The following is a 7,073-nucleotide window of genomic DNA, read 5'->3' as shown; positions in this document are numbered from 1 at the left end:
AAAGTGTGAGCTCTTTCTCTTGGCTTCCACTCCTCCTTCCTCCCTGTCTCCCGCTGTTTCCCATGTCCCCTGCTGTCATAGGCACCACCAATTGGCAGGGCCGCCCATTTCCTGAGACAACATCTGTAACACAACAGCCCTCCCACAGCTATCCTGTTGCCTTCCCTGCCTTTCTCCAGGCCCAGTCCTTTGTCTCCTCTCCCTTTCCTCAGTGCTTCCTGCCCAGAGCAGGTGACCATTTTGGAACCCACTGAGCTCCATTCACTGGGCATGGTATTCAGTCAAAGTGCATTAATAACCTTTCAAAATATCTCATACATATCCAACAGTGACTGGAAAGGAAGAGCAAAAGAAAGCTCATGCGGGACAGGTCTCATCAGCACTACAGTGTGGTGGGATGCATTGTGATCCAAACAAAGATCTATTAGATCAGTAGTCCCAAGGTAGTGGTCTGAGGAACCCACCCATGGGGTTTGTGGCACCATTCAGAAGACCAAAGCCACCATAGAGATATCAACATTTTCAAAAACAAGGTGTCCATGGCTTAGCTTTTGAAAAACAGGGTCTGCTGTGCTTAGCTAATTGGAAACCACTGTATTAGAAGCTTTTCCCCTCTAAGGTCAATTGCAGCACAGGGGTGTTTTTTGTCAGGATCACAGCTGAGAAGGGAAGGGTTTAACTTCCCCTCTCCTTACATTGTAGCCCTGGTGAGAATCGTCTCTACTCAGTGGAGTATTGCATTAACAACAGCAATCATACGTGACTGTGAACCACACAATGAAAGTATCATTGGTTTGAACCTTCCTGGTTCTCACTGGTGGGGGTAAGGAAACACATACTTTATTAGGATATGGGGGAACTGTCCTCAACATTATGGCGACAGAAGTGGGGATTTAATGGGCAGCTTCTGTTTTTGGCTGCAGTCACTCTGTTCACACTGAGACTTTAATTGGGCTCTGTTTGACCCCTATGCAAGGTTACCGAAATGCTTTTCCAAGGATAGGATTTTTTAAAAAAATAGGAAAACTCTGAGCAAATAAGAAAAGAGAGAGGTGACACCATGTAAGTAAACTACTGAAGTCACTAGTATGAATTTTGTTGTCCTTAAAAGTTCAGTCAACATGGAAAAAACAACCACCTTCGGGTTCTTCATATATATTTTTTAAAGAAATCCTCAGTGCTGCAGTACAGAAGCATTGCTTTAATATTAACAAAACAAATGAATGAGATGGAAAATTAAAAGAGATTACGCTTCCTGCTCGGCATGTTTTCATTTTAATAGTTTGCAGTTTAACAATTACAAACAAGCCTTTCATTATTAAAATTGGTGTTTGTTAATCAGGCTTAAGTTCTGTTTCATAATTAATTCTGCAAAGAACTTGATGGATCTGGTTATTAAAAATATGACAAAGCAAAGCACAAATGAATTTTGGATTTTAAAATTATCCTTCTTTAGCACACTTGATAGTTGACGTTCATTAGCATAAATGATTATATTGCCAGAAAATGGGTGAATTGTAAAATGTAAAAATAATGCAACTTGACACCCACTCACCCGCTATCTTTTTCCTCACCCTTATATGCAATAATGAAGGCATTTCCTGTTGGCTCGTTTGAAGTTCATGTGATGTATCTGATCAGATTTTGACTTGCATATGGAGTGTAACATATGAGAAATTACTGGACACACCTATAGAGAAGGAAGCCCAGGATGGTCACAGAGTGGAAAGGAACTGGAAAAATCTTGGCTCCCAGACAACTGCCTCATAGTATCGTCTTCCTTCTTCCTTACATATTCCTCTATCACTCTGTGGGAGGGTGGCAGATCTGTAGCTCCCTGGTTGTTGGACTTCAACTCCCATCAACCCCCAGGAACATAGCCAATGATCAGGAATGATAGGAGCTGTAGTCCAATCACATCTGCAGGGCCTCCATTTCTCAGTCTGTTCTGTGCTCTCTGGGAGCATAGCCTGTTGTAGAATAGGAAACTATAAACGGACCAAGTCAATCTTTATCATTTTGAGTGTGCACCAAAGAAAAGGATGGGCGCACATAACTTCTGGAATGCCAGGCAAAGCGTTGGCTGAATATCATTCCAGTTCTCCAGGAATGGCAAACAGGCATGGAAGCTAAAGTTCTAGCAGAAAAATCAGGCATGGGAGGAGTGCCAGTCAGTCAAGACTGACCTGGTGCAATCCTTATGCCTACATGACATAGATGTGTAATGCATAAATGGCATGGATTTCCCCCAAAACTTGTTAAGCAGCTAGTCAAGTAATGAAGGGTTGGGATCTCATTCTGTGGATACTTTGGCATGCAAACTCTCTGGTTATTTGACTTTTGATGCAAAAAATAGCAAATGTGGTGGCAACTGCTGACAGGCAGGGGCAATAAGGGCAGAGGGCCTTCTTGGTAGTGGCGCCCTCCTTGTTGAATGCCCTCTCATCAGATGTCAAAGAAATAAACAACTATCTGACTTTTAGAAGGCATCTGAGGGCAACCTTATTTAGGGAAGTTTTTAATGTTTGATGTTTTATCATGTTTTTAATATTCTGTTGGAAGCCACCCAGCGTGGCTGGGGAGACCCAGCCAGATGGGTGGGATATGTATAAATAAATAAATAAATATTATTATTATATTCCGGGTGGGGTGGAGTCTCTGCTCAAATGTGTTTTGAGTCAGATGTGCCTCAGTGTGGAAAAATATACCGTATTTTTCGCTCTATAACACGCACCCGACCATAACACGCACGTAGTTTTTAGAGGAGGAAAATCCGTAGGCATGCCACCCGTAGGCATTCCCTCCATAACACGCACAGACATTTCCCCTTACTTTTTAGGAGGAAAAAAGTGAGTGTTATGGTGCAAAAAATACGGTATATGCCCCGATGCAGTGCTTTTTTCCTAAAAAAAAAAATGTATAGGGGTACTTCATTTTCCTACTCATATTGAAATACTGCACCTCAATGAGGCCAAAGTTAGATTCACAAAATGTTTAGGGGTCTACGTACCCCTGTGTCTCGCCAGAAAAAAAGCACTGCCCCGATGACATCTATATGACATAAGTCTAAACTGAACTCTCACTTGGCACATTTTCTCTGCCCCCCACATAGCATCAAGCTATAAAGGAAAACATAGTGATCCAAAGGTGTTAGGAACATTGGCAATCAATGCACCTAAGCATTCATTTCATTCTGTTTCTCAGTCCTTAGATTTTTCCCTCCCCCCCATTATAATTTAATTCATGAAGCCTTTATGCAGCATTCATAAAAGTGCAAAGTCTTTAAAATATTTACCTCATTCTTTTCAGCTAAATTCTGCATGGCAGGTGGTTGCTTATCAGAGAGGAGGAAAGCCCCATCGCACAAACAAAAGTCCATGCACAGGGCTTCTCCTGACCGGGCACATTAGGTGAATCCTGCCCTATGTTTCTTTGGTTACATCTTAATTTGAGTGTTCTTTTATTGAAAACAATAAAAGTCATTTTAAAAGAAAGTTTAAAATACTAGCCACCAGCACTGCAAGAGGGAGAGTGAGGTTTGGAATCTTTCTCCCCCTACTCCCCCTTCTGATCAGTGGGATTTAGCTTTCATTTTTTATCCATCCTGCCTTCTCAGTACACACCCCATTGGACTGTAACACAAACATTCAGAGTCACACTCTTAACGACATGAATTTTGAGCTCTAGTTTCCATGTCTCTTGTGCCAACGAGTCATTTTTTCAGCATCCAAACTTCCGCAAGCCAGACTTTGGTTCGTAATATGCTACTGTGGTGTGCAAATTATACAATTTACTGTGGTGTGGGGGGGGGGGGCAGCAAAGAAAGATCTGGTATGTTCTATGATAGTATTTGCTAGATTCACCATTAGCCAGCAATGGAAGAATGCACTGGGCCAAAGACATTTTATTCAAACTGGCATGGCTTTATTACATATGTAAACAATACACAAATGCAGAGAGAAATCCCTTAATGATATAACTTATTTTAGAACAAACTGTAAATCTTCATTTCTTTCTTGGATTCACAACCTTCTGTTTGTCCTTCTGATTGTCTTCAAGCTGGAGTACTTTCACAAAAGGTCAAATTGTGGAGTGGAAAATGGATCTGACTCATGTGTGGGTAATTAGGAAAAAAATTGGCTGAGCACCTAGATTCAAAACATGGGGCTTTTTGTTCTTTTCAGTGGGTGAGAACCCCCAGCAGAGTTTAAAACACTCTCAGAATTAACCAACAGCACAATGTTGGCACATAGGTTGTTAAGCCCTTTTGCACATCTCATTTATTCCGTCTGAAAATGCTTGCACCTTCTCTCTATCCCTCTAGCAATGAACAGACCACACACTATTAAGTTTAAACGGTTTTAATTACTAAATCCAAAGGTCTGGTTCATGTATTATTGCATGCAGCAGCAAGGAGAACACAGGTAGATTATTCTTCGGTGCAAGATACATCATGCAACTTAGAGAAAGTTCTAAATGGAAACCATTTAGAATTGAGATCCAGTGAGCTTGCCTCTCTTCATCTAGACAGTCAGACCTTGGGCTTTGTTTCAGAACCATCCCAGAATTACACAGCCCTGTGAACTAGTTTTTAGACATCAATACTGACACCATCAATCTAAGCAATATTAATGTTAATTAATATATTATAATGTGTTGTTTTTAATATATGTATTTAAAGAGTGGCTTGAGGTGCTTGTAATTATATCATCCTTTGTTCCTTTATCCTTCTAATTCTCCCTTCTTTTCTGTATATACCATAAAAGCACACAGATTATATTTGTAATCCAGTGTATTTTATTTCAACACATATGAAGGGATTTATATTATGATTTTCCATTAGAAACATAGAATTTAGAGAATATATATATGGGTGGGTGGGTGTTTATTATGTATTATTATTTCACAGTGATCTATAAATATGTTTTGTGTGTCATATATTATGAATAGTTGAGGTTTTCCATATATAATGATGGTTTATTTAATATAAAAAAACTTAAGAGAGGTTTTATGGTATTATTCATGTATATAATTATCTGCATAATGGTTTTCTTACATATTAATTACATGATATTTCAGTGCCCACAAGGAAGGTTATCATTAATGGAAACAATGGCATTTTATTGTTTTACAAGAACAATTAATTATTTGATTTTTAAAAAATACATATTTCAACATCACTCTAAGTTTTGGCTCTTTTGCTGTCCCCTTTTTCCTTCCACTTGCTATCAAGTTTGTCCTAACTGAGGTTCAGATGAGTCCTCATCCAGCCCATTACCTTCTCAGGGCATATATACAGAATAGGTATGACAGATAAACAGAACAGATCTGTACAGAAGTAGAACATTTGAGTTTTGATTTCTTTTTTCATCTTTGCTAATTTAGTTCTAGTTTTTCAGTGTTCTCTGTGGGGATAGTCACATCCTCTTTCAAATTGGCTCTCTGGTGCTTTCAAATAGCGACTGCTATCTCTTCAAGGACTCACGTTCCTTTGCTCAGACATAGCCCAGCACACAGAGATGACTTCACTGGCAGAACACAAACACCAGAGCACTCTCCCCTCCTGTCAGGATGCTGTCAGAGGCTCCCAGCTGGTTGCCCAGGAAAGTATAAACACAAGGAAAATTTCTTGCCATCCTTTTTTATTTCAACATTAAAGAGAGAGGCTATAGAACCCAGCCTCTTGGATAATGGCATTGTCCCGAGTGAATCTCCACCCCCCATCTTTCCCACTTCCTCATTTGTCATCATCATCATCATAATCTCCTGTATGGGTACTGTCTTTGAGCTCTTTGCTCTCCTACTTTTAAGGCTCACCAGGTTCTGGGATATGGAGGGTCTGGAATGCTTTCTATAGACACCGTGTCAGCTAACTGCCATTCCGGTCCTGCCTCCTCCTCTCCCATTATTTCCCAACTTCCCCCCTCATCTGCCTCTGAGCTGTGACCTCCCTCAAACCACTGTTGTAAAGCTATACTGTCTTCTTCATCGTCCTCCCTGGAAGGGTCAGGATGGGGTGGCGGTCTCCACCATTCCTCCTCTGCTCAGTCCCTAACACCTTCTGTGGTTTCCAGCACCCTGGTATTTGGAAGCATTTCTGCCACTGATAGCCCTCTGCCCTATGTAGTTGTCCAGTCCTCTTTTAAAGCCATCCAAGATGGCAGCCATCACTGGCTCCTGTGGGAGTGAGTTCCATAGCTGACTATGCGCTGTGTGAAGAATACTTCCTTTTATCAGTCCTAAGAGATTTGCTGGCACATGAGGAGGTGAACAAGCCCAAGATGTTCTGCCTGTTGCATTGCCTGTTGCTGGCAATAATTGTTCTAGAATAGAGCTAGAAAATAAAACAGATATTCCTGCTTTCAGTTACCATATACATACACGTGCATGGTCACCAATGCCAAAAAGAACAATAGCAGTTGCCAATGTAAAAACAAAAACAAAAAACCTGCTTTGGGTGACTGGGGGAACCACCAAATTAATAACAGAAAATAAATTCCTATAAAATGTCACTGGGAATCCTGGACAAGTGCTCACAACAAACAAATGGAGCAGTATTCAACTAAGTTTTACTCAGAGTACACCCACTGAAATTAATGGCCCTAATGTAATCATGTTCATTAATTTAAATGTGCCTCCTCTGAGCAAACCTTAGTTGAATATCACCCATAGTTGTGCATACCTTTTACAGAGAAGCTGCCCCAAACCACCAACAAATTGCAGAGCCCACCTTTCTCCGTGGACTGAACAGTGTTTTCCAGTGCTACCCTGGTACAACAATATGGAACAAAGTCATGATGAATCTTCATGATTTTTCCATGGGGATTGTTCCCTTGACGCATGCAGAACTGTGGCATGAATTGGTTAGTTCTAAAGGGGCAACCCAGGACTGTTAACAAGGGACACCTTTCCAGACCTGTGGGAAAAAATCATCCCCCACTTGTTGGCTAGTTCATCTCTCCTTCAGGCAGGCAGCATTGGCACAAGGTCACAAGGTCATGAACTCTCCTTCAGACAAATAGTAACAGCATGACGTCACAACCACCAGTCTTCTCCTATAGACAAGTACTATC

This window comes from Podarcis pityusensis, assembly GCF_964106645.2.
Source record: "Podarcis pityusensis genome assembly, chromosome: 5".
Lineage (NCBI taxonomy): Eukaryota > Metazoa > Chordata > Lepidosauria > Squamata > Lacertidae > Podarcis > Podarcis pityusensis.
This window is presented reverse-complemented; position numbering follows the sequence as displayed.